The sequence below is a fragment of the Theropithecus gelada genome, chromosome 1, assembly GCF_003255815.1.
Source record: "Theropithecus gelada isolate Dixy chromosome 1, Tgel_1.0, whole genome shotgun sequence".
Classification (NCBI taxonomy): Eukaryota; Metazoa; Chordata; class Mammalia; order Primates; family Cercopithecidae; genus Theropithecus; species Theropithecus gelada.
Window position 1 is genome coordinate 123330242 of NC_037668.1, and position 27283 is coordinate 123357524.

The 27283-nt window shown below is 42.1% G+C and overlaps 1 protein-coding gene across 3 annotated transcripts in view; it reads left to right on the forward strand.

Moving 5' to 3' along the window:
- The first annotated feature begins 13739 nt into the window (after positions 1-13739).
- Positions 13740-27283, forward strand: part of LOC112607965 (transmembrane protein 56) — an 82275-nt gene continuing 68731 nt past the window's right edge. The window contains exons 1-2 of one of the 3 annotated variants that reach the window (XM_025359419.1): positions 13740-14274; positions 17521-17649. The gene's annotated coding sequence lies outside the window, so the exon portion shown is untranslated. Of the gene's footprint in view, positions 14275-17520; positions 17650-26810; positions 26891-27283 lie in introns of those variants that run through there. The other 2 variants (XM_025359409.1, XM_025359430.1) reach the window with 2 other exon arrangements.

The window sequence follows — 27283 nt, forward strand, 5'->3', positions numbered from 1 at the left end:
TACCTGTACAAAGAAAGCTATACATTTTCTCAAACTCTCAAATAGAAAAGAGGGAGAGAGAAATTCTCAGCCTTAACTAGGAAAGTTTTGACAAGAAAAGATGTGAGGAAAAGACCATGTGTGTGTTGGGGGCAACAGGAGCAAAGGTAGAGAGGCAGGAAAATGGAGAATGACTAGTAGTTGGATTTGGCAAGACTGAGTGAAGAGTATGATCAGTAAAAATGGAAATGTAGGTTTGAGCTAGAATGGTGGACATTAACACATTTAGTTAATAGGCAATAAAGGTAATAGAACAATTTTGATTTGAGTTGAAAAGAAGATAACCAACAGTAGGTCAGAAGAATTCTGAAGAGGCAAGAAGTTGCAGACAGAGAGAGGCAACTTATGGATGACAAGAAAAGAAAAGTTATGAGATCACAAGGATTTGAGGACTCTTCTAAAACCAATGAATATTTATTGAGGGTGTATTTTGTGTGAAAACGTGGTACTGAGTAATGGGAGAAAATGGAAAGGTAATTATTAACTTGGTATGATGCCAGGGAGACATAAGAGGAAAAGGATGGTATACAGGTCTAAATTTGGTGAGTGAGAGTAAGGGTAGAGGAAGTAAATGAAAAATACATAGGGAGTCCAACTGACAGAATTTGCTGTGTACTTGGATATAGAGAGCTGAGCAAGAGGGAGGAATTTGGAAAATTGAAGTCTCTAGGTTGGGTGATTAGAGGCATGATGACTTTGTGAACTCAGAGAGAGAAAGAAGAGTATGGAAAAGAGGAGGGATCATAAGTTATATATTTTATTGCATTTGAAGAACCTGGGAAAACATAGTAGAATCTTGGGAATATAGGTCGGAAGCTCAAGAGTGAGAATTTTAGACGGCATATGTGGAATTGATACCAGATACACCTTAATGGATTGGGGAGAACGGGGAGGACAGGGTTAAGCCAAAGCTAAGATGGACTTCAAGGTAGGTAAGAACCTGGAGTAGGCAGAAGTGAATTGAGCAAAACGTTAATTGCAAAATTTAGAGCTAAGAATCAAAGCAGAAAAGCCCGTTATGTTCTCAGGTTCAAGGAATTATCAAAACTTTGAGATAAAAAGCTCAAGGGCTAGGGGAATGCAGCAAGAGCTAATTGAGAAACGAGAGCAAAAACAGCGAATAAAGTAGTATACGTATACATATTTGCGGAACTTCTTTTAGCAAGAGTATTTGTTTGGAAGAACTACTTTTCTTAACTTTTTTTTTTTTTTTTTTTTTCTTTTTGAGATTGAGTCTTACTTTGTTGCCCAGGCTGGAGTGCAGTGGCACGATCTTGGCTCACTGCAACCTTTGCCTCCCAGGTTCAAGTGATTCTCCTGCTTCAGCCTCCCGAGTAGCTGAGATTACAGGCATGCACCACCATGCCCGTCTAATTTTTGTATTTTTAGTAGAGACAGGGTTTCACCATGTTGGCCGGGCTGGTCTTCAACTGCTGACCTCAGGTGACACACCTGCCTCAGCCACCCAAAGTGCTGGGATTACAGACGTGAGCCACTGCACCTGGCCAGAAGAACTCCTTTAGGTAGGCAGTGAAACTCCACTGGATTTAATTAACAGAAGATGTTTCTTCAACTCCTATGTAGGAAAGAAGAGAGATTGGAAGATAGAGCTGGTAGAAGTTCAGGCCGGGCGCGGTGGCTCAAGCCTGTAATCCCAGCACTTTGGGAGGCCGAGACGGGCGGATCACGAGGTCAGGAGATCGAGACCATCCTGGCTAACATGGTGAAACCCCGTCTCTACTAAAAAATACAAAAAACTAGCCGGGCGCGGTGGCGGGCGCCTGTAGTCCCAGCTACTCGGGAGGCTGAGGCAGGAGAATGGCGTGAACCCGGGAGGCGGAGCTTGCAGTGAGCAGAGATCCGGCCACTGCACTCCAGCCTGGGCGGCAGAGCGAGACTCCGTCTCAAAAAAAAAAAAAATAAAAAAAAAAAAAATATAGAAGTTCTACTCAACTTCTCAGGAACCCCCTACTCTTACGTAAAGTTGAGGAGAATCATGAAATGTTTAGAGATAATTTCCTATAGAAACTAGAGGAAGGGCTGAATTATGGTTCAGAGAGATGAAGGAATAAGAAGGATCTCAGTGAGTTATTTTTAAACTGACTTTCTTATAGAATGATTGGGCTTTACTGTTGTAATGGTACAAGCCAAATAAGACCAAAAAGATTAAAATCGCATCTAAATTATTTAGGAGACATGATTTTGAACTTCAGCTCTGTTTGTTCATCCCATCCCCTACAAATCAATATGACAAGTGTTGAAATTTGACAGTGGTGTATTTAGCTATTGGTTATGGTTTTTTATTTCCCAAGAATGTCTTGTACGACTAGCAGTCATGATTTACACAATTGTTTCCAAAGTTTCCCATGATACTCTTACAATGTGCATTATTTGTTAAGCGAATTAATAATTTGGATTAAGACAAAGTGAACTGAAATCAAGTTCATTTCACCTCTATGTTGATGCATTGAGAGAACGACTTTCTCTTTTTGTATTAATAGAACACTGTGCCTAAAACAGTGTTAAAAAGCCAAATGCTGATAGATTTTTAAATATCTGGTAGAGGATTTTATCAACAAACCAGAGGGCTTTGTAGGAGCCATAAAAGGGGAGGCAAAGCAGCCCTTTACATCACTTGGCTGTATTTTATTAACTTTAGGTAATTGCTCAGGATAAAGAAGAAGGAGGAGAAACACATCATTCTCTCTAGAATGTAGATTATCAGGTAAGACTCTCCCTCAGCCACAGAACTTTGAGCTTACTAAGCGAGTTCCTTGACAAGCTGAGAACAGTGGGAACATATAGATAGCACCCACCTTGCAGGGTGCAATGTAAGTTGCAAAGGTGTACAGATGCTCCTTTACTTAGGATGGTGTTGTGATTACGTGTGTTAAACCCATCATAAATGGAAAATACACTTAAGTCAAAAATGGGTTTAACATACCTAATCTACTGAACATCGTAGCTTAGCCCAGCCTACTTTAAACATGCTCAGAACATTTTTAGCATGGCTCACACCAGAAATCCCAGCACTTTGGGAAGCGGAGGTGAGTGAATTGCCTGAGCCCAGGAGTTCCAGACCAGCCTGGCCAACATGGCAAAACTCCATCTCTACAAAAAATACAAAAAATTAGCTGGGCATGGTGGGGTGCACCTGTAGTCCCAGCTACTTGGGAGGCTGAGGCAGGCATGGATTGATTGATCCCAGACGGTCAAGACTGCCGTGAGCCCTGATCATGCCACTGCACTCCAGCTTGGGTGGCAGAGTGAGACTCTGACTCAATAATAATAATAACAATAACAATAATACTTTCAGTACAGTATTCAATACATTATACAAGATATTCAGTACTTTATTATAAAATAGGCTTTGTGTTAGATGATTTCACCCAGCATCGGGAGAGGGTATAATTGTACCACATATCACGAGCCTGGGAAAAGATCGACTTTACAATGCAGTGAAACGCATTCGGTAGAAGAATCTTGAAGGAATGCATTTCACTGCATTATAAAGTCGAAAAATTGTTAAGCTGGACTATTGTAAGTCAGGGACTATCTGCATAAGACAGATTTGTTGAAAATAAATCCCCTAAAATATCCTTTTCCCTAAAACTAGATTGTCTTCAGGTAACTGATAATCCAGGTGTATTCAGTGATTTCACTCTCAGAACATTTGTGAGACTTAGAATTATACTTTGGACTTTAATGTACCATAATGTTGCCTCCTCCGTGGGTGGTGGGTTTTGATAATTAGGCACTTGTCCAGAAAAGTTGGATTTTGGATGAATATATTACTTCTTTTGTTTCTAAATTCAGAAAATATTATTTTTTATTGGTGGCAGCAATAGAGACTAATTAGAAAGAACAAGTGCAGAAAGAAGACTACTACAAAGAGGACTAGTTTGGAGGCAGTTGTTCTAATGCAGACACTGAATGCTTCTGTGGGACCAGGAAGAAGTCAGTGATGACTCCCAGGTCTTCCTGATGGCTTGGTGGATCTTGTAGCCATGTGGAGAGAGAGAGAATCACTGTAGGTAATATTCCATTTGAGAACTTGTTATTGAGAAAGGCTCAAATTCTGAAAACCTCAATTTCTATCTATAAATGTTAAGAGGTAAAGTGAGTTTCTTACCTGTAACAAAAGAAACAATTTCAATGCTAAAAAATCCTGACATTTACTTCAACTTCATTTGAATTTGATATGTTTGTGAAGTTATCTGGTATTTTCTACTTACCACAGAGAATTTTAAAATCTGAGACTTTAAACATAATTTTCCTTATTGAAAATAAATCCCCATAAAATGTCCTTTCCCCTAAAACTAGATTGTTTCCTTTTTTAAAATAAAAAAAGGGCCAGGTGTGGTGGTTCGTGCTTGTAATCCTAGGACTTTGGGAGGCCGAGGCGGGTGGATTGCTTGAGCTCAGGAGTACGAGACCAGCCTGGGCAACATGGTGAAATCCTGTCTCTACCAAAAATTAGCTGGGCGTAGTAGTGAACGCTTGTGGTCCAAGCTACTTGGGAGGCTGAGGTGGGAGGACTGCTTGAACCTGGGATGTGGAAGTTTCAGGGAGCCGAGATGGCACCACTACACTCCAGTGTGGGTGACAGAGTGAGAGCCATCTCAAAACAAACAAACAAAACAACAACAACAAAACCAAATAAAAAATTCTTAATCTATTGCAAAGTATAACAAAAATATTTTGAAAAGGGATGGCAATGGGTAAATTTTCAAAACCGTTACTTGCTGGAGGACAAAAAATGATTTTCAATTAAAATGCACAGCATGCAGGTCAAGATTAAGTGGGAGATCTGAATGCAGCATATGCATTTTAAATAATAACTCATTTTTGATGCTTCTGACTTCTCATATGGAATGTCTAAAACAGGGACTTCAGTTAGTGATACACATGACTCATATGTATGGGTTGAGCTGCTTATAGTAACACCATTGCAGGAATCATAGTTGTAATAACATTAGGTAAATTTTATTGGGAGATAATAAATTTGTAAGGGAGATAATATGTTTGCATATTTAACAATAGTCAAAAAAATTGCTCTTTTAGGCTGGGTGCGGTGGCTCAAGTCTGTAATCCCAGCACTTTGGGAGGCCAAGGCGGGCAGATCACGGGGTCAGAAGATCGAGACCATCCTGGCTAGGAGATCGAGACCATCCTGGCTAACACGGTGAAACCCCGTCTCTACTAAATATACAAAATATTAGCCAGGCATGGTGGCGGGCGCCTGTAGTCCCAGCTACTCGGGAGGCGGAGGCAGGAGAATGGCGTTAACCCGGGAGGCGGAGCTTGCAGTGAGCCGAGATCGCGCCACTGCACTCCAGCCTGGGCGACAGAGGGAGACGCTGTCTCAAACAACAACAACAACAACAACAACAACAACAACAACAAAAATTGCTCTTTTAATTTTTAATTATTTTTAGGGTAGTTTTTGTTTCTATGATGTGGTTGGTTTATATCACTACAGAAATACGATTCTTTTGGAATTGAATATTTTAGCAGGGGATGGCAATAGAGCAGGGGCTCTTTATACTAAGGAATATTTCTAAATTCTAAAGTTGTATTTAGCTATAAGGTCTATGAAAACTACTTATGAATAGTTTATCAACTTTATTTAAAAAAATTGTTCATAGGAACAGGATAGGGACCATGTTAGTTCTGATTTTAATCATATTGATGCCTGGGCTCTTCATGTTTCAAAACAGTAAGCAGGAATTTTGTATGCTGATAAACAGTGATACTCTAGTGTTATCCAAGCAACATCTGTTAACAAGGCATTTTAGATCTAGAATTAAACAAAAAAAAGATATAGCTTTGTAAATTTCCCTCTTTTTCAAAAATGATGGTGGGGAGACCCAATCTGAAGAGGCTGTAGTGAGAGATGAATGCTCCAAAGTCAGAGTAGTGAGGAAGTAGAATAACAATATGTTTATGGGATGAGGTTGGTTGGTTTTAATTTGCATATAGTTTTACAATGAAGGCCATTTATAATGTGTAAAGGTCCTTTATATTTCTTTTTCTGTGATATCTGTTCATGTTTTCTAATTTTCTCTTAAGTGTCTGGTCTTTTTCTTCTTTGATATATAAGCTTCTTATATATTAAAAAGGTTAGCCCTTTATCTGTGATTTGAATATCAGATTTTTTTTCCAGTTTGTACTTTGTGTCTCATCCTTGCTCATGCTGTTATTGTTATTTTTGCCAGGTAGTAGTTTCTGATTTTTGAATTAGTTAGATTTATTAATCTTTTATGGCTTTTAGATTTTGAGTCACAGGCCTTCCCATTCCTTTTTACGAATTCCAGGGTAAAGACAGAATTCGTCTGTATTTTCTTGGAATGCATTTTTTTGTTTTTGTTTCTGTTTTGCTGTCATCCAGGTGGGAGTGCAGTGGTGCAATCATGGCTCACTCTGGGCTCAGCCATCCTCCCGCCTCAGATTCTGATTTTTTGTAGAGAGGAGGTCTCACTATGTTTACAGGCTGGTCTCAAACTCCTGGGCTTAAGCAATTCTCCTGTCTTGGCCTCCCAAAATGCTGGCATTATAGGTGTGAGCCGCTGTCCCTGGCCTTTGTAATACATTTGTATATTCGTATTTTACGTTTAAGTCTTTGGCCCATTTGGAATATTTACTAGTATACAGAATGAGACGTAGATTTAACTTTATTTTTTCCAGATGCTATTCATTTATTGCAGGGTCCATCTTACCCCACTGACTTGAGATGCTGCTTATTTGGGTCTATTTCTGGGCTTTCTATTTAATTCCATTAGCCTATCTATTCCTATGGAAATCCCAAAGTATTAATTATTGAGATTTTGTAGTATTTTTTAATATATAGAAGGTCATTCCTTACTCACTGATCTTTTAAAAATAGTTCTTCTGGTAATTCTTGTTTGTTTATTTTCCCATGTGGACTTTGGAATCATTTTGTCCTATTCCAGAAAATTGCCAATTAGTGTTTTCATTGATATTGTAATACATTTAAAAATTAGGGGCACGTGCAGTGGCTCACACTTGTAATCCCAGGACTTTGAGAGGCTGAGGTGGGCAGATAGCTTGAGCTTAGGAGTTTGAGACCAGCCTGGGCAACAAGGCAAAACTCCATCTCTGCAAAAAAAAAAAAAAGCAAAAATTAGGCCTGGTGGGTGTGTCTATATTCCCAGCTATCCAGGAGGCTAAGGTGGGAAGACTGTTTGGGCCCAGGAGGTTGATGCTACAGGGAAGGAGATCTCATTTGAGCCAAAATTGTGCCACTGCCCTCCAGCCTGGGCAACAGCCTGAGACCCTGCCTTTAAATAAATAATAAATAAATAAATTTAAAACTTAGGGAGCATTTACATACATTGACTTTTTCCATCCAAAAATCTGGTCTGATTTTCATTGGTTCAAGTCTACTCTTGTGTCCTGCAGGAGTGTTTTAATGTTTTTCTCATGTAAGTTTTGCTTTTTTTTTTTTTTTTTTTTTTTTAGATGGAATCTCATTCTGTTACCCAGGCTGGAGTTCAGTGGTGTGATCTCAGCTCACTGCAACTTCCGCCTCCTGGGTTCAAGGGATTCTCCCACTTCAGCCTCCCAAGCAGCTGGGACTACAGGCGTGTGCCACCATACCCGGCTAATTTTGTATATTTTCAGTAGAGACGGGGTTTCACCATGTTGGCCAGGCTGGTCTTGAACTCCTGACCTCAAGTGATTCTCTTAAAACGAAACAAAGCAAAACAAAAACAAAAAAGAAGAAAAGAAAAGAAAGAAATGTACAAAATAAGAACTGTGTTCTTTGTTCTGGATCCCTGTTATTAATTTTTTTCATAATGAAAAAATAAGCCTCTCCTGTTTAATTATGGAATGACCAGAGGTGTTTATCATATATTCTTTGCAAAATGACATGAAAATGATAGTGTAGAAAGATGTTTACAAGATATAAGCCACAAGGAAAGAGGGAATAGGAGAAAAGTCTACAACAGATAAGAGATTTCAATAAATTGTAAAAGCCAGAAATTGGATAGAGTAGTGATAACTGGCTTGGCAAAATGGAAGAGAGGCTAACTTCAGTGCTTGGAGGAAACTTAGTACTTGGTGGTGCAGTGTACAGTGGAAGGCAGGGCAGGGCACAGGCTGAAAAAGGAAGATAGTCCTATAATGGTTTACTAGGCTCTTGGACCCCTGGGTCCCTTCTCTACCTCATTCAGGCAGCCTGCACTCATGCCCTCCACCCTACAACCACCACCATCAATGCAATCCCTCTATGAGGTTAGAAGTTTCTTCTCTGGAGAAAGGATTTTATCCTTTGGCAAAGAGTTCCCATAAACAAAAAGTCTAACTAGAGAATGGGAAAGAGCCCTTGGAAATGACAAATGTGTTTGAAATAGAAATTTTAGTGGAAGATAAGGTTAAGGAATTATTTTGATCAAGGATGTCTCAATCTTGGCACAATTGCCATCTGGTGCTGGAAATTCTTTGTGTGGAAGTTTGCTCTGTGTATTGTGTAATGGTTAGCAGCATCCGTGGCTACTCACTAGATGCCAGAACTTCCCCCTCTTTGCTGTGGCGACAACCAAGAATATCTCCAGACATTGCCACGTGTCTTCTGGGGCAGCGGAATCAACCTTTTCCCCCTTCTGCCCTGTTTGAGAATCTCTATCTCAGACAATAGACAAGAAAGATATGGGGATGATCAATAGGATAAAAGGACACTAAATTTAGAGAATAATATAGATGTTCCAATAATGTACTAATAAGAATTCACAAAAAGAATAGAGAAAATGGAAGGGAAGAAAATAGCAAATAAATAAAAGAAAAAATTTGCAAATAAGATCAAAAAGATCGCTTGGTATCTAGCACAACCACTGAAAAATACCTATTGTAAGGTGCATCAATATGACATTTCAGACTACTAGGGAAAATGGAAGATTCTAGAAAGAAAAATAGGTCAGATACAGAGGAGTGGGAACTAGAAAGGCATTAGACATTTCAATGGCAACACTGGAAAAATGCTTTCAAAATGCTGAGGGAAAATGATTTTCAATCCATCTAAATTATCAGTCAGGAATAAGAATAGAATGAAGACATTTTCAGACATGTAATTACTCTAAAAATTTACTCTCTCTATGTACCTCTTCTGAGTAAGCTACTGGAGTCTGTGATCCAGCAAAATAAAAGAGTAAACTGAAAGTTGTGTGTTTGAGCACTGGAAGATATTATTGCTGGGCATTTGATACATATGCTGAAGCATTTGTATCTAAAATTTGTGTTAGATACATTTTAATTTTATTTATTCATTCTTGTAGCAACGTAGTCTTACCAGGTTGCCCAGGCTGGTCTTAAACTCCTGACTTCAAGCAATCCTCCTGCCTTGGCCTCCCAAAGTGTTGGAATTACAGCTGTGAGCCACTGCATCCAACGTTACCTACCTTTTTTTTTTTTTTTGAGACGGAATCTTGCTCTGTTGCCCAGGCTGGAGTGCAGTGGCACCATCTCGGCTCACTGCAACCTCTGCCTCCTGGGTTCAAGCGATTCTCCTATCTCAGCCTCCTGAGTAGCTGGGATTACAGGTGTGCACCACTACACCTGGTTAATTTTTGTATTTTTAGTAGATATGGGGTTTCGCCATGTTGGCCAGGCTGGTCTCAAACTCCTGACCTCAGGTGATCTGCCCGCCTAGGCCTCCCAAAGTGCTGGGATTACAGGCGTGAGCCACCGTGCCTGGCCCCTAATTGTTGATTTAAGTGAACATTGTAATATGGTTATGTTGGAAAGAAGCATGAGGGCAAAGTTGTAATGGTGGTGGGAAAGGAGCGAAATCCTCAGATATCATAAGATGTCAATAAAGAACGTGTAAAACTGAAAATCAAGAAATGCTGTTATAAGGTTATCATTTAGGAGATGAAGAACATGGTAGGGTTGTGTGGAATGTAGGGTGAAGACAGGTGGAGAGAAGCAGGATAGGGGGCTGATGGCACTCATTGATGTTTTTTGTTATAAGCCTTTAAGAATCATTTGATTTTTCACTTATGTGTGTTACTTTCACTAAAAATAAAAATGCAAACAAAACAATACACATACATTGTAGAAAAGATATCACATATAATAAAATGCACAAAAAGAACATAGATGTCCAGAATCTCAAACATCCAGAAAACTGAGTGTGCCTGTAGTCTCAGCTATTCAAGAGGCTAAATGGGGAGGATTGTTTTTGTATTTTACAGGCTGTGTCCATAGATGTCGGGGAGTTACAGGCTGTCAGGTGATATGGTATCTGTGACTGGCCACTGTACTCCTGCACTCCAGCACGGGCAGCATAGCAGATCCTATCTCTTAAAAAAAAAGAATCTCACCCACCCAGAGATAGCCACTGTTAATATCTTGAAATAGTTTCATCTGAAAAATGAAAGTACTTTCTAAAAAAACCTTTTGGTTTTTGTTTGTTTGTTTGTTTGTTTAGAGACAGGGTCTCACTCTGTTACCCAGGCTGGAGTGCAGTGGTGCAATATCAGCTCACTGCAGCCTCCAACTCCTGGCCTCAAGCAATCCTCCTGCCTCGGCCTCCCAAAGCACTTGGGATTACAGACATAAGCCAGTGTGCCTGGTGAAAGTATTTTTAAACACTTATAAAATCTTACAAACACTCTTAATACACTAAAACTACCAACACAGGAAAAAGTAGTGCTTGGGGTTATTCATTTTTTAGTAACTTAACCTTTCTGATCAAAATGTTTGGTGTCATTTAGTTTATATCTTCACTAACAGAGTAGAGTGGAGAATTAAGGCAATTTTTCACAATAGTTTTGCTTTAATTATATTATTTCAGAAAAAAACAGCTTTTGGTCTTAGTTTTTCAAACAATTGGTTCTATTCAGAAGACTAAGAATTTCGGAAAATAAATTCATCAGGAAAACTTACTTCATTTAAAAGAGTTTTTGGCTGGGCGTGGTGGCCTGTAATCCCGGCACTTTGGGAGCCCGAGGTGGTCGGATCACTAGAGGTCAGCAGTTTGAGACCAGCCTAGCCAACATGGTGAAACCCTGTCTCTACTAGAAATGCAAAAATTAGCTGTGCACAGTGGTACCTGCCTGTAATCCCAGCTACTCGGGAGGCTGAAGCACGAGATCTGAATCTAGAAGTCAGAGGTCGCAGTGAGCTGAGATGGCACCACTGCACTCCAGCGTGGGCAACAGAGCAAGACTCTGCCTCAAAAAAAAAAAAAAAAAAGAAAAAAAAAGAGTTTTTGTATTTGTTTCCCATTTCAAGTGTGGATAAATACTTTCATTCATCTGATCTGTTTGCTTGAACTGTTTCAGTGAATAAAAATATAAAAAGTGCAATTCAGTCTTTATACATCCCATTTAAAAGGCAGAAAAACTTCATATGGTAAATACAGAATTCTGAGAAAGTATCCTTGGAAAGGGAATATTGGTGAAACAATTAATAATAAAGATTTAATGAACTGGATATGTGTGTGTGTGTGTGTGTGTGTGTGTGTGTATATATATATATATATTTGCTCGTTTTTGAGACAGAGTTTTGCTCTTGTTGCCCATCCTGGAGTGCAATGGTGCGATCTCGTCTCACCACAACCTCTGCCTCCCGGGTTCAAGCGATTTTCTTACCTCAGCCTCTTGAGTAGCTGAGATTATAGGCATGCGCCACCATGCCTGTAAAAAATTAGCCTGGCTAAGTTTTTGTATTTTTAGTAGAGACAGGGTTTCTCCCCGTTGGTCAGGCTGGTCTCTAACTCCCAACCTCAGGTGATCTGCTGGCCTCAGCCTCCCAAAGTGCTGGGATTACAGGTGTGAGCCACTTAAAAAATAACTGGATATTTTTAAAGAGATTAAGCTACCCTGAATTTTTCAGGAAAAAATACAGTTGATGTATTATTCTACCTCCTAAGGTCACTGAGTTTTAATTAGCTTACAACTTGCAACATTCAACTACTATTTACTGAATTCCTCTCATAGCTCAGGCTTTGTCCTTGAAGTATTCACTTACATGTTCTGTATAATCTCAAAAACAATCTTGCAGATTTCATGATGCATTTGTAGAGGCCTAACATGAAGGAATATGGTGGGACATAGAGTATAGTACTATGGATTTCTGTGGGTTTACCTGGCCTTGGTTACTGCTGTTGGTGTTAGAGAATTATGCATATCAAAGATAATGATGGTGCATTTATCAGGAAAGAACAGAACTACTATCGGCCACCAGAGACAAGCATGGGAGAGTTTCTGCAGGAGGCAGTTTGATTCAGAGTCTTGAGATGACACTGTGAAATCGGTATTTTCTGGGCTGACTCCACAGATGTTCACATATAACCATCCATCCCACAGAGAGTTATGGAATAGCTGTGTGAGTGCACGAGGTAGCTATCGCGCAAACCAAAGTTGTCAGGTACTACACATATTGTGAAGGAACCATGATGGGACACGGTGTGGTCAAAGAGCACTGGTGCCTTGGTACGTCCTGAGAGTCTTAGGGAGAAAAAGGGGAACATGCATTTGGGGGCCTGCAGAATCTTTCTCTCTGCTTGACTGCAGGGCAGGTTTCTGTCCCTCCCTGTTCCGTGGTATAGATTTTGTCTTTTCCACATCAGTCCAGGTCTTCAAGAGTCACTACGAATTATTATTCCCATTTTATAGATGAAGAAAGTGAGCCTCAGTGAGGTTCAGTTAGCTAAAGGCACACAACTCTAATAAACTGACAGAATTCCAGGTTCTGATTTAAATTCTATTGCTCTCTCTTGAAAATAAACATGGACAGCTTATATGAGCTTTTGTGTGTGTATTTTCTGGTCTAAAGCTGTGGCAGATATGCGTGTCTTTCTGTGCATGTATATAGTAGATCAAATATGTTACCTCTATTGACATTTCTTACAAATAAATATCCTGTTATCAATGATAGTGTTTACAAATTATTTAGAACTTACCTCTTTTCAAGAAAAGGCCTTGTGATTGCTCTCTGCAAATTATAATAGCCTGAATATACCTCTTCATTATTTTGTTTTGTTTCAGACAATTATCTCTGGTTGATACAGATCACTTGGAAGCTTTTGAGGCTGTATATAACAGGTCAGAAGATCTATTTAATGTCAAACTTTACTAGACAACTTGGAATTCTCAGCCAGCACCAAATATTCAAATCCAACTTCCACACCCCGACAGCGGAGGGGTTCCGGGTGTAGGTGGAGTGCTGGTGCACCCATGAGGGTGTTTTTCAGGAATTCCGGAGGTGGTGCTCGAGAGAACACACTTCTTCTACACACGCCCCCTACCCAGTTTGGTATGCACCTGCAGCCCCAAAGAAGAACTGGCGGGACTCGTGTGTGGCCGTGTCAGACGCGGCAAGAAAAACCAGCAGTTGCCTTTTCATCTCTTTTCTGATGATCTTACCATGAAATCCCCAGTATTCCAGCATTTAAGGCAGAATGTAAATTCATAATCTAAGAAGATTTTTTGTTACGTGGCTAGCCCAGGTACTGACCGCTGAGGGGGCGGGCTCTCACAGTTCCCCCACTGGCAAGTTTTATGACTTGCTTTGGAAAACCCGGGAACTGCACCCTCTGCCCTTGGCAAGGTGTGAGCTTCCAGGATCTCTACGCTGCGACTTCGGGTGTTAGGGTTTTTGGGCTCTTTCCCAGACCCAAGTTCCAGCACAAGAAGGTCTGCCCCGCGGCCGGCCTCGGAGCCCCGCCCACTTTGGCCAGGGTTGGAGCCACCCGGAGCCGGAGCCGGAGCCGGAGCCCGAGCGGCCGCGGCCCCTTTAAGGAGCCGCTCTGCGGTAACCCGAGCCCGCAGTCCGGGCGGGCGCGACGGCCGCGGCGGTAGCTGGAGCCTCCGCGACTGCACCTCCAAACGGCCCGGAACCCGCGGCTTCCCTGGCTCCCGCGAGCATCTCACGGGGCGGCACTGGCCAGCGCCAGCCCTCGGGCCGGCCCGGATGACCAGAAGCCTGTAGATACCCGCCGCCCTCTCCCGGCTCGGCGCAGCCGCCGCCCGCGCGCGACTCGCCCCGGGACACGGCACAGGTGACGCCGTTTGGAGGGGGGTTGGGGAGGAAGGCGGGCTTGCCTCGCCCCGCGGCTCCCCCGCGGCGGCCGCCGAGCGCAGCCCGCGGAGAGGGGCGCCGCGGCTTCCCGCCCCTGGCCTAGCGCGGCCGAGGGCTCCTGCGCCTGGAGGCTGGGTGGGCGTCCGGCGCGCGGGAGGCGGCCCGGGGCTCCCGGGCGGGCTCCGGCAGGTGTGTGCGGCAGACGCAGCATCGTCCCCGCTCGGCGGGCCACGGCGTCGCTCCGGGAGCAGATGGTGTCCCGGGGCCCGCGGCCCCCGCGCCGCCCGGGCGCCCCGCGTTCCTCTCGCGTTTCTCGGGCTGCACGATTCTGGCTGCCCTGCCTGCCTGGCGGTGCCTCTCGGGTCTGAGCTTAAAGCGGGTGGGTGCAGACCTTTGGGCATCCAGGGAGAGCTCTCTTGTTAGAGCCCACACACAATCAGGCGCATCAAGTGGGTAAGTCCCCTCCCCCGCCGCCAGCCTCTGAAACAAGTAGCTCTTATTTACCCTTGCAGTTCTCAAGTGGGTCCATTTTTAGCCACCGAGTGCTGAAAAGTCTAGTGGGAAGGGACCAGGCGGAGAGTCAGAGGGAGAAATTCGTTTCTATTTCCATCTCTACCACTGTAACCCCTGGTAAGTTTATTAAACTAAGTGCCTCGGTTTACCCAGCCATGAAATGGGATTCGTAATGCCAGCAATTTCCTGTTCCTCCAAGACGGCAGGAAAACATCTGTGAAAACACTTTGGGTTTAAGTTCATTTAAGAGGCACTGTTGCTGGTCTGTATATTTTTAATTGTACACACATTTGAGTGTTAATGTGGTGCACACTTTTATATGAAATGATGAAATTTACTTTAAAGACTGGTCTTGGATAACGTTTAATCCAAATACCAGTTTGGAGAAGATGAAAGAGTTTGTGTGGACGTTAGGAATTGAGGTGTGAAATAGGAAAAAAGCTATCATTTTAATAAAATGTTTACGCAGTCATAAATAGAGTTGAGAAAAATGGACCTTGCATTGTGGTGTTTTCAGTGAGTTACTCCTGTGCCAGCACATGGTGTGGATTGCAATGTAGCTTCAGCTTTGTGTAGCAGATTAAGGTAATTTAGAGAATCCCAGCTCCCTTTTAAGTGTGTTATATATAAGGAATTTTTATCCTTGCTTATCTTTTCCTTAAATTGTATGGGTGAAACGAAATTAGGAAAGTGTATTCCCGCCGTGTTAGAAAATATGAAAGAATGGGTGAAGAACTATGGATTTCAGTTTATTTGCCACGCCCCTCCTGTGCCATACGATGACCCAGAGAATATTTTGAGGGTGCTTCTTTTTTTTCCTACACCTGCAACTCCTTTTGTCCCATTGCCTCACTCTGGAGTTTGAATCTTTACTGTCCTCATCCTTGAGACGAGTTTTATCTGTTTAGGCTGGTTGCCTCTGACCCAGCTGCCCAGTCGGTCATTATTTATTTACAGTATTAGATTTCCATTTCTATTCATTCCACTCTAAGCCGCCTTTACCCTGGTGGAAAGAATAATGGGCCTTTGCTACTAATGCTATATACTTGGAGGTGACTAGGAATGGCATGCTCAAGGTGCTGAGACTAATGCAAACCCCAGGGAAGCTAGGTCTTCACTGGAGTCTTCTGAATAGGTCCTGGAATACAGATGCAAGAGTTGGCCTGTCTTTTCCTTGATTTTCTGAAATCTCCACTGGGTAAATTCATTTGATTGCCAAGAGAAGTCTTGGGAGCAGGGAGCTATCAGAAATCTGAATGTTAGACTGATTAAGAGCGTTCCCTGCAAAAGAGTGGGGAGAAAGAAGTAGTGGCTTTGTAGGTGTTGGAGAGTCCTCCCTGTAACCAGGTAACTAGTAGGAAGTAAAGGATCCCTAGATTCCCAATTGAGAAATGGGAAGGGGACTGGGTTTCAAAAGGGAAGTGGTGCAGCTTCTAGGCAGGTTTGGGAATGTACCTGAGGTTTGATGGGCCCTTTTCCCTCTTTCTCTTTGAGAGGTTTCTGACGCCTCAGAGTCAAGCACATCTGTCTTAACAGTTTTCAGACCTGTTCACTCTCCTCCTTGGTGCTCTAAAGGAGGCCCAGCGTTCATGTTCCTCTCTCAAAGCTGGCCTTACATATATTAGAGGAAAACGGGCAGTTTAGTTTGTAAGAAACTCTTTAGACCTCAGTGTCTCTCCTCATCCTTCTTTCCAAATTAGTCCCACATCCTACAGATTAAGGATTCATTTAGGCTTCAATATTTCAAACTGGGATACTCAGTTTGGCTAGGAAGAGTGAACTGAACAGTCTACACTAAGATATGAAAAGCCAGCTTTTCTGTTGAGGAAGATAATGAATTAATTGTCTGGGTGAGAATTGTGGGCATTTGGACAAGGGAGGGCCAGACTGGGGCTGGAGTTGTGCTGGACAGCTTGTGCCCTCGTCCTTGAGAGAGGAAAGGATACCACCAAACTAGTGTAGTCACCTTGCTGTGCTTTTTCTTCTTCCATTTGCCTTGTGAGGAGAAGATAGCAGTATGGAGGTGGAGTCACCATCTGTTCTCAAGGATAGGAAACAGACTTTAACTGAACATTAGGAATGAGCTGTATTCACCTGGCATTGGTATCAGGCGCTGGATGGATTACACCAGAGAATACATTACATCAGGAAAGTAAGGCTAATTTTGTAAGAGAGTCTAGGTATTTCCAGAGTGACTTTGGTGGTCTTTTTCTTGTTGAGGATGAAAGGTTGCACACAAAGAAGTGGAGGCCTACTGCTCTGAGGCTTGTTATTCCTGGTGAGACAGTTGGACGTGCTGCAAGCAGATCCCAAACCTGATCAGGCAGGATAAGGCAGGAATAGCGAAAGGTGTTTCTTTGTTCAGAACATTGGTCTGTTCAAGGAGAAGGGAATCCTGTAGATATATAAGAAGGAGCTTCTGAACCAGTGTAAAAGGCCAAAGCTTTTGAAAACAGCCAATGAAGAAGACACCTGGAAAGCTGTTCAGAGCTTGAGCCAGCACTGGAGGAAGGGAGTCCCAGACAGTGGGACCAATATCATGGGTGGAGTTTGACTAGGTGGACAAAGGCTTGTCTAAAGCAGTGTTTCAAACATTTTCAGACTACAACAGTTCAAAATGCATTTTTACACTGAGACCCAGGACATAGCAAGTATATGTGTATGTGAAACTAGTTTGTATTTTTATTCTATTTCTGTTTCTAGTCTGTGTTCTTAAAAACTCATAACGTGTTAGTGGATCACAGTCCACTATTTGGAAACCACTTATCCAATGGATAGAAAAACAGGTTGCAGTGGAGCAGGCTGGGTGGGGGGATTGGAGATACTGGGGGAGGTGTGGGGAATACAGAATTGATTGAGCACTACCTGGACCCCTGTTGGTGGGACAGAAAGGAGTGCGGAGACTCATCTTGTGTCTGACAGGTGCAGAACTCACATAGATGAAATGATGGAACAGATGCAGAAGAGGGACTTTCCACCAGTTCTACTCACTTCAAAGCAAAATGATTGGCTTTAAGGAAGAGGAAATGTGCAAGGAGTGAACTTGGATTTGTAAGCAGATTTCTTTAGAGCAGTAAGATTTTCCTCTGTAGGCTTAATGAGGAGACAAATGGACCCAGAACAAATTGGCTGATGAATTTAGGTCATGTCCACTTTCATGGCCAGATAGGGAGCGGAGGGGCTCATAGTGCAGGGAGGGTGAGTAGGAGGCTCACACCTCCCCTTACAGCTTTGAGAAGTTTGAGCAGAAGCAGCAGCTGGAATGTGTTTTGAAACACCATTTGCTGATCAAACTTGTTAGGAAGTTGGCTGCTTGCCTCACAGAGAATTTGAAAAGTATTCTTTTTTTCTTTTTGAGACAGGGTCTTGCTTTGTCGCCCAGGATGGAGTGCAGTGGTGTGGTCTTGGCTCACTGCAACTTCCACTTCCTGGCTTCAAGTGATTCTCCTGCCTCAGCCCCCCAGGTAGCTGGGATTACCCGCCACCACCCCCGGCTAATTTTTGTATTTTTGGTAGAGATGGGGTTTCACCATGCTGGCCAGGCTGGTCTCAACTCCTGGCCTCAAGTGATCTGCCCAACTCAGTCTCCCAAAGTGTTGGGATTACAGGCGTGAGCCACCGTGCTCAGCCTGAAAAGTATTCTTATTAAATTTTACAAAAGGGCTAGACTGTTAGGACTTCCTTAGAAGTATAGATCTGTGATCAAATTCCAATCATTGTTCATAGCCTTTGGGGGTCACCTAAACAGTTTCTTGGAGAAATTGATGAGGCAACCAGCAATTATGAGTTAATTCCAGTATTTGCCCTGGAGTTAATCAAGGGCAGAGTCTATCTGTAGGCTTTTGATTTCTTTTCATGGCTGTCAACATCTGGCTACAACACCGAACACTCCTAGCTGCAAGTAAAAGCCTGGAGGAAAAGTACACAGGTGGCTGGCGCGGTGGCTCATGCCTATAATCCCAGCATGGAGGTGGGCAGATCACCTGAGGTGAAGAGTTTGAGACCAGCCTGGCCCACCCCACATGGTAGAACCCCATCTGTACTGAAACAAAATACAAAAATTAGCCAGACATGGTGGCATGCGCCTGTAGTCCCAGCTATTCGGGAGGCTGAGGCCAGAGAATCTCTTGAAGCCGGGGGCAGAGGTTGTAGTGAGCTGAGGTTGTCCCACTGCACTCCAGCCTGGGCAATAGAGTGGGACTCTGTCTAAAACAAAACAAACAAAACAAAACAAAAGTACACAGGTATCAGAGTTCACCCCAGCACGTTGCTTAGTGACTGCTTGCTCTTATCATTGATATTCTAACCTAGTTGGAGCCTCCCCTTGACCTGACCCTGCCTTATCAGATTTTCTTACCTTAGTTGATGTTTTCAGTGTTTGACTTCACCCTTCCTTAGCTGTCTGGTATTTATCTAATGCTTTCAACTCTGGTTTCTCTGTTATCTCTGATAACTCTCCCCCAGTCCCCTACCAGCTGCCTTGTGGTGTCCACCTGACTCCATGGAGCTCAGTTCTGGGTCCTGGCTTGTGTTGTGTTACTATTCATTGAATTCTGCCATGGCAAACCGTAGAAAAAACTGCACATTGATGAGTTTATGCATTTATTAATTTAATTTTAAGATTTTGGGACCTGAAGAAACTTTCTAGGTCAAATTAATTTAAATTAATATTCTCCAAATAGGCTTAAAAATCTTTGAAAATTAAACTTCTCTCTATTTGGTATATCTGTATTTAGTGGAATGGGAGGAAGAAGGAATTTTCATTTGGTGAAAAATTTGAAAAGTTTAAAAGTTCTCTTTATAAAGTGTTACTTTAGGGACAAGATGATTCTTCTTCTTCTTCTTTTTTTTTTTTTTTAAGTAAAAAAGAGAGATAGGGTCTTATGTTGCCCCAGGCTGGTCTTGAACTCCTGGGCTTAAGTGATTCTCCTGCCTTGGCATCCCAAAGTGCTGGGATTACAGGCCTGAGCCACTGCGCCTAACCTGGGACATGAGTCTTAAAACTAGTCTTGCTCAGTTAACATGTTTTGCTCCATTACATGTGAAAATACTGAGACAGTTAGGAATTTAATTAAATGCTTTATAATTTGTTACGTGTAAGGACTTATAAAGACTACAGCTGTGTTTAGAATGAGGTTTCCTTCCCTTTTCATGTTTTTTAAACCTGTGTGAGTGCTCCCAAACAGATCAGTTTCTTACATGCCCTATGGAAAAGTGGAGGAATCCAGGGCAACATAAGGCTGAAAGGGTGAGGCCAAGAGGAAGGCTTGATCACCTGGAGCCAGAAGAAAGAACCAAACCCTTAAGACATTTAGCATTTTGAAGATCTGAGAACACTTTATAGCCACAAGCCTCTAAATGTTTAGTGTTTTTTTTAATTGCAAAAGTAAAACTAGCTTATTACAAAAAAATTATAAACAGTATTTAAGAGAATGCAAATTCACCTCTGCTTCCTCCTCCAGCTCCCACCCTGGCTAGTTTCACTCCTAAACACACCTAGTTATCAGTTTTGGGGGTGAGGCCCTCCAGATGTTTTCTCTACAAATGGCAAAATGTGCCCAGAGTTATTTAGTTATGAAAAATTTATTATTATTATTATTTTTTGAGACGGAGTCTTGCTCTGTAGCCCAGACTGGAGTGCAGTGGCCAGATCTCAGCTCACTGCAAGCTCCGCCTCCCGGGTTCACGCCATTCTCCTGCCTCAGCCTCCCGAGTAGCTGGGACTACAGGCGCCTGCCACCTCGCCCGGCTAGTTTTTTGTATTTTTTAGTAGAGACGGGGTTTCACCGTGTTAGCCAGGATGGTCTCGATCTCCTGACCTCGTGATCCGCCCGTCTCGGCCTCCCAAAGTGCTGGGATTACAGGCTTGAGCCACCGCGCCCGGCCAAAAATTTATTATTTTGCAGCTTGCTTCTTTTATCACCTTTTTCATTTAAATGTTAATAACGTGATAGTATACATATAACCATAGTTCTGTTGGTGGACCTTGAAGTTACTTCTAATAATGTTTTGATAAACACTCTTGTAAATACTGTACATGTTTTCAAACCTGTGTGAATTTTTGAGGGTAAGAGACCAATTCATTAGTATACTGCTTATTTTATAATTCAGATAACATAGTGTTATCGACATTTACATAGTCTGCTCTTTAATTCCTCAGATATTCACTCAGCAGTGAAAGCACAGCGGTGGATGTTTTGGGGATTTCAAGGTGGGGCAATGCATCCTCCTTACCTACAAGAGGTCACTGTCTGATAGGGGGATTAGGCTTGCACATTGACTATAGTATCTTTAGTTTTATTTATATTCCCCTTTGTTTCAAACAGGATTTGGACTTTTTTACAAAGATGCATATGATATGACAAGATAAAGTATATTTAGTATAAAGAAGGAAAAGAAGATGGAAGTGTAAGTGAGGCTGGTTAGTGTATTTCGAAGTCCTATTCTTTCCTTACTAAAAGTTCTGGCTATAAGCTTTCCAGCAGCAAAGAGAAGAGGCAAATGATCTATAACAAGCTTCAGGGTGTCCAGAAGAGAAACCAAATCAGAGAAGCCCACCTATTCCTGATTCCAGGAGGTGAGAAAAAATTTCTACTTTGGGTTTTCACTAAGAAAACACTACATTTGCAATGGCCAGCATCCTGAACAACCTTCCCAGTATCCTACAGTAGAACCTAGTGACTTTGCCTTACGATGCCACCTCATATCATGTTGCCCAGTGCTAGCCAGGGGTATCATGCCATGGCACTGTTCAGTGAAAGGTCAATAGGGTGAGGTGTAGGCTCATGGGTTTAATCCAGAAATAGCTTTAAGAAGACCTAAAGGGACACATGGGCAAAGAAAAGCATCTATGTGATCTTGTTTCTGGATAATTTTTCCACAAAGTAGTATAGCATATATAATTTTAGTGGAATTGCTATGAGTAAAACCTATAGAATACTAGGTCTGTAACTTTTGAAATCAGAAATGAGGATGTTTTAGATGGCATTAACTTAATGGAATTATAACAATGGCTGGGCAAAATATTTCCCCCCCCAAAAAAAAAACAAAAAAAAAACACCCAAAAAACACCACCCTATACTTGGTCCACACAACAAGGATGGTACTTGTTCACATCGATCAATCCCATAAGTTAGAAAGGATCAAAGCCACCATGCTAAGAAGTCTTGATAGCATCTTCAAGATTAAACTTGTTAATAGGTTGTACAGTGTGAGAATGGCACCAGGGCTTGGAGGTCTACCAGTGGGGTCAGCTTGACCCTGTTTCATAAAGCCAGGAAGAGTGCGCTTCCCATGAGTTGTCTGGATCTGAACTTCAATGACCACATTCACCAAATTCTTGCCTTGGGAACGTTGCCCTAAAACAGTTCTTCATTATCAAGTCTGTGGGCCAAGCTTAGGTTTTTTTATGTGACTTACTACACCTGAATTTAAACATGAGGTTGAGGCTACCTGAAGTGTGTGGTGTGATGAAGGCACATCAAGGAGTAGAGTAGATCAAGGAGTTCCATTTGTAACTGTGAACAATCGATGGAGACAACTCACTACCTTCAGACTAGCCCTCGGGTAGAGTGGACCTTAGGTAATAATATAAAAAGCCACCTAGAGAATTTAGAAACTCCTTGGTTGTCTTCTCATTTCGGCCACCAGATTATTCAGTCAGATCATAGGTATAAACAAGCTGCAGGGCCCTTAGGCCAAGGGTTAAATCAAGAAGGAAATGATCATATTCCTTCAAATACAAAATATAATATTTCTGTATGACTTGGCATCGTTGGAGAAATATTAAATAGATGTAACATTTCTTGGTTAAGAAAGGCCTGGTAGGCCGGCCATGGTGGCTCAGACCTGCAATCCCAGCACTTTGGGAGGCTGAGGCAGGAGGATCACTTGAGTTCAGTAGTTTGAGACCAGCCTGGACAACATAGTGAGACCCCTTCTCTATTAAAAAAAAAAGAAAAGAAAAAGAGGCCAGATGCAATGACTCACACCTCTAATCCTAGCACTTTGGGAGTCTGAGGCAGGAGGATCACTTGAGTTCAGTAGTTTGAGACCAGCCTGGACAACATAGTGAGATCCCATCGCTATTAAAAAAAAAAAAAAAAAAAAGAGGCCAAGCCTCTAATTCCAGCACTTTGGGAGGCCAAGGTGGGTGGAGCATTTGAGGTCAGGAGTTCAAGACCAGTGTGGCCAACATGGCAAAATACCATCTCCACCAAAAAATACAAAAATTAGCCGGGCATGGTGGTGCATGCCTGTAGTTGCAGCTACTTGGGAGGTGGAGGCCTGTGGTTCCAGCTACTTGGGAGGCACAGGCAGGAGAATTGCTTGAACTCAGGAGGCAGCAGTTGAGTTGCAGTGAGCCAAGATTGCTCCACTGCACTCCAGCCTAGGTGACAGAACGAGACACTGTCTCAAAAAAAAAAAAAAAAAAAAAAAAAAAAGGCTGGTAAAGGCTGGTAATACCAAGAACTATTCTTTATTGAGTGGTCTTTTAATCTGTTGCCAAATAAACCATTCCTAGACCCTAGTAGCTTGAAACAGTGATTTATTATTTCCTGTGATTCTGTGGGTTGGCTGGGTAGTTACTGTGTTGGTTACAGGTTCACTCAAGTGGGTGCCTTCAGCTAGAGGGTTAGCTGGGCTGAAGGATCCAAGTTGGCTTGCCAGTATGGCTGGTAGTTGATATTGAGTGTTGGCTGTCAGCTGGGCAACCTCAGTTTTCTCACTATGGCCTTCATCCTCTGGTAGACTAGACAGGCTCTTGACATGATGGTCTCAGGGCAATTTTCCAAGAGAGTGTTTTTAAAGTCCTACCTAGGCTCTAGAACCCTCAGAGCCTCTCTTCTGTTGTATTCTCTTTGTCAGCAGTTGGCAAGGCCAGCCCAGATTCACAGGACAGAGACATAGACTTCAACTCTAGATTGGGGGACTGGAGTGGCAGTGTCATTGTTGCAAAGGAATTTATGGCCACTAAATGGTTTACCACGAGTGACTGCATGTACCAGGAACTGTGCTAGGTGCATTTAACAGATTATCTCACTTAAACCACATAACTATCTTGCCATTAGGCATTCTCATCCCCATTTTAAAGAACCTGCAGGTCACAGAGATTGTGTTGTTCTTGCCTAAGGCTACTTGATAAGTATTGGAACTAGGCTTTGATTCTAGGTATCTCTTTAGCTGAGCAGAATTCATCTTAAGAACCCAACAAGTGGGAGAAATATGCTACTTGTTCTTCAGCCCCTCTAACTCATTTAATACCACTTCCTTTCCTATGGGGAACAGGCACAAGAAGAAAAAAAGAAGGCAGCAGGCAAAGCCATACCTTAGCCATTTCCCTTAACCTAAGGACTTTCCAGAGGTAATGAGATCCATGATTTGGAGGTGAGAAGAACTTCCCTGACTCCATAGGTTCTGACTTCCTAGGTAGCTTGGTGGGTGACTGAGTGATCCCTTTAAAAAAAGAACAAAATTAATTTGGGGAAAATCATACTTTGTCCAGTTTCTCCTTGATTTCACAGAGTTGGTAAAAAAAACCAAGAGATGTTCCAAGCCAAGAGCTCCTTTTGTGATCCCTCCAGGAAGGGAAGAGCAGTGATATGGAAATAAGTACATTAGATGCCAGGTGGAAAAGGCAGTCCGCAGAACCTCTCTCTTTTTTCCCAAGAGACTCCCCAGACAGTAGAGAGCCACCTGGCCTCTGCTTCAGCTTCAGGGACTCTTCCTAGCACAGACTTCTTCCAAGGCTGGAGTCTTGTTTGAAATGTTGATTTCCTTGAAGGTGGGCTCTCAAGTTGTATAAGCTTCAAAACCTTTACTTTTTATTTGTGCCAGCTACTATATTAATGTGACCTCCCAATTACTATTGTCTTCTGGCTGAAGGCATTCTGATCAATCCAAAATCCAATGGCTGTAACTGTAACTCATAGGTTTAAAAACAAAGACTTCTTTATAAAAGTTTCAAGTGAGCCTATAATCCCAACTACTAGGGAGGCTGAGGCAAGAGAATTGCTTGAACCTGGGAAATGGAGGTTGTAGTGAGCCGAGATGGTGCCACTCTCCCCTAGCCTGAGCAACACTCTGTCTCAAAAAAAAAAAAAAAAAAAAAAAAATTAAGTGGAGTGAGATGCTAGGAAGCAACATTTGTCACGTAAATCACATGTGTACTCTGAGGCATTAGGCCTAGAAAATGACCTGAATTTCCTCAGGGTAGAATTCTTCAATAAGTTGGGGGTTGAGAAGCAGAGGAGCTGAAGGAAGAGATGGAGAAGGCCTTTTTCCTTTTGGCTTCACTCTGCTTGTTAAGCGTTATAAAAACAAACCCCAAGTAAAGGAATAAACGTAAATGAAATAAAAAAATTTAAAATAAGACAAAAGATACAAAGTTGATGTAAAATAGACGAATTATATCAGATTTCATTTATTTTTAAGTTAAAAGCTAAAACATGTAAATGTAAGCTAGGAAAATAGGAATAAAAGTTTTGTTAAAATCCAGTTAAAATTACTGTACCTATAATGGAAGGGAGAACTAGTTAGGAGTTGTGGACACCAGTGGGAGAAGTGATTTCTTAGGAGAGCAGGGACTTTCAGGGAGGGGTTAAGGAGGTGGGATAGCCTCCTACTTGCTGTGTCAGAATATCTTGGCGTGGGGACTCTGGGTTGTTTGAAAAATCTGTATCAACGGAACTCTTTTGCCCCCACAAAACAAACTATAGAAAGACTACAAAGTCTTCTCTTCTTGTAGGAATAAGCAGAATTGTATGTGTATGTGTGTGTGGTGGGGGTGGCAGGGGAGCCTGGGATATGAAAATTTGAAAGGCACTGTATTGGATCAGAGAAACATTCCTCGAAGGCATTTAGTATACAATGTACAAGGGAAGACAGGATTATGACAGGCACAGAAAAGTCTTAGATTAAAGAAATGTGTAGCAGAGTTGTGACTCAACTGTCAGAGCAGTTTTCTGAGCTTTGGTAGCAAGGTGGGTATGAGTATGGATACTTTTTTGCTGAGAGTGGATGACACTTACAGAGCTTAGTTTAGAGAACAGGGTTTAGCCTCCTTCCTAATCTGATGTACTGTGGTTGTAATTATTATATACAATTATGAGAAAAATAAAGGCCTATTAGAAATGTGTGAAAAGTTAAGCTTAAATATTTTGTTCTTTGTTATAATCAAAACAATCTGTAATCCAAAAAGATTGTTTCAAGGAGATGTCAATTGCCAGGGTCTCTAGCAGGCAGAATTGATCAGTTTCTCTTTAACTTGAACTCTGTTATATACTCTTGGAGGAGTAGGGGCTGAAGAAATAGGAAATAGAGAATAAAAATATAAAGGATACCTTTTTCAAAGTTCAGTATTTTAGTCGACAGGGAGGAACCATAGAGAAATCTTTTTTATAGCCATGAACAATTCCTTGTTAAACCTTAAGTAACATCATTTATCTTAGAAAGGGAGTGTACCAGGCCAGGCGCGGTGGCTCACGCGTGTAATCCCAGCACTTTGGGAGGCCAAGGCCAGTGGATCACCTGAGGTCAGGAGTTCGAGACCAACATGGTAAAACCCTGCCTCTACTAAAAATACAAAAGTTAGCCGGGTGTGGTGGTCGGCACCTGTAATCCCAGCTACTTGGGACGCTGAGACATGAGAATAGCTTGAACCCCAGAGGCGGAGGTTGCAGTGAACTGAGATCGCGCCACTGCACTCCGGCCTGGACGACAGAGTGAGATTCTGTCTCAAGAAAGGGAGTGTAACTTAATTATATGAACATAGGGCTTCTTCACCTTTCGTGGCTTGGTCTTCTTTTCCTCCCATTTAGTTCAGTTTAAAAAGCAGTACCATGAATATTAGAGGATTTATAGAAGTTGGGTTGACTTTTATGCAGCTGGCTTCCTGTAGACTTTTACACTCATGCTAATGGTTCTTCAACTTGATGCTCAGAAAAGAAAAAGAGGTGGAATGTTTTCTTCATATTATCCTCTTAAGTCTTTTTCCCTATATGTCTCTTCACATACAATTAAAACAACCAAAAGCAAAAACTATAACTGCAGTTAGCTGAGAGCTTTATAAACATTCTTTTAGATGCTTAACAATTTTTGCATGATTGAAAGTTGAAAGTGAGTGGTGTGACATTCTTTTTCTTTCTTTAATTTCATTTATTTTTTTTTTGAGATGGAATCTCACTCTGTTGCCAGGCTGGAGTGCAGTGGCGCGATCTTGGCTCACAGCAACCTCCTCCTCCTGGGTTCAAGCGATTCTCCTGCCTCAGCCTCCCGAGCAGCTGGGACTACAGTCACGTGCCACTACACGCAGCTAATTTTTTGTACTTTTAGTAGAAACGGGGTTTTACCATATTGGCCAGGCTGGTCTCGAACTCCTGACGTTGTGATCCACCAGCCTCGGCCTCCCAAAGTGCTAAGATTACAGGCATGAGCCACCGTGCCTGGCCTGACAATTATTCTTTACTAAGATTTCAATGTCTTTGGTCATTTTTTGACGTTTTATCAACTTTGAGATAGATAATTACAGTGTACCACCTATATGAAAATGCAAACAAAACTCAATGGGTGCAGGATGGTATGCCTTTTTTGGCTAGGGGTTTTTATTTGTTTCTTTTCTTTTTTTTTTTGGTATTCACTGTGTTTATTTCTACAATGTTGCTTTTTTTTCTTTCTTTTTTTATTA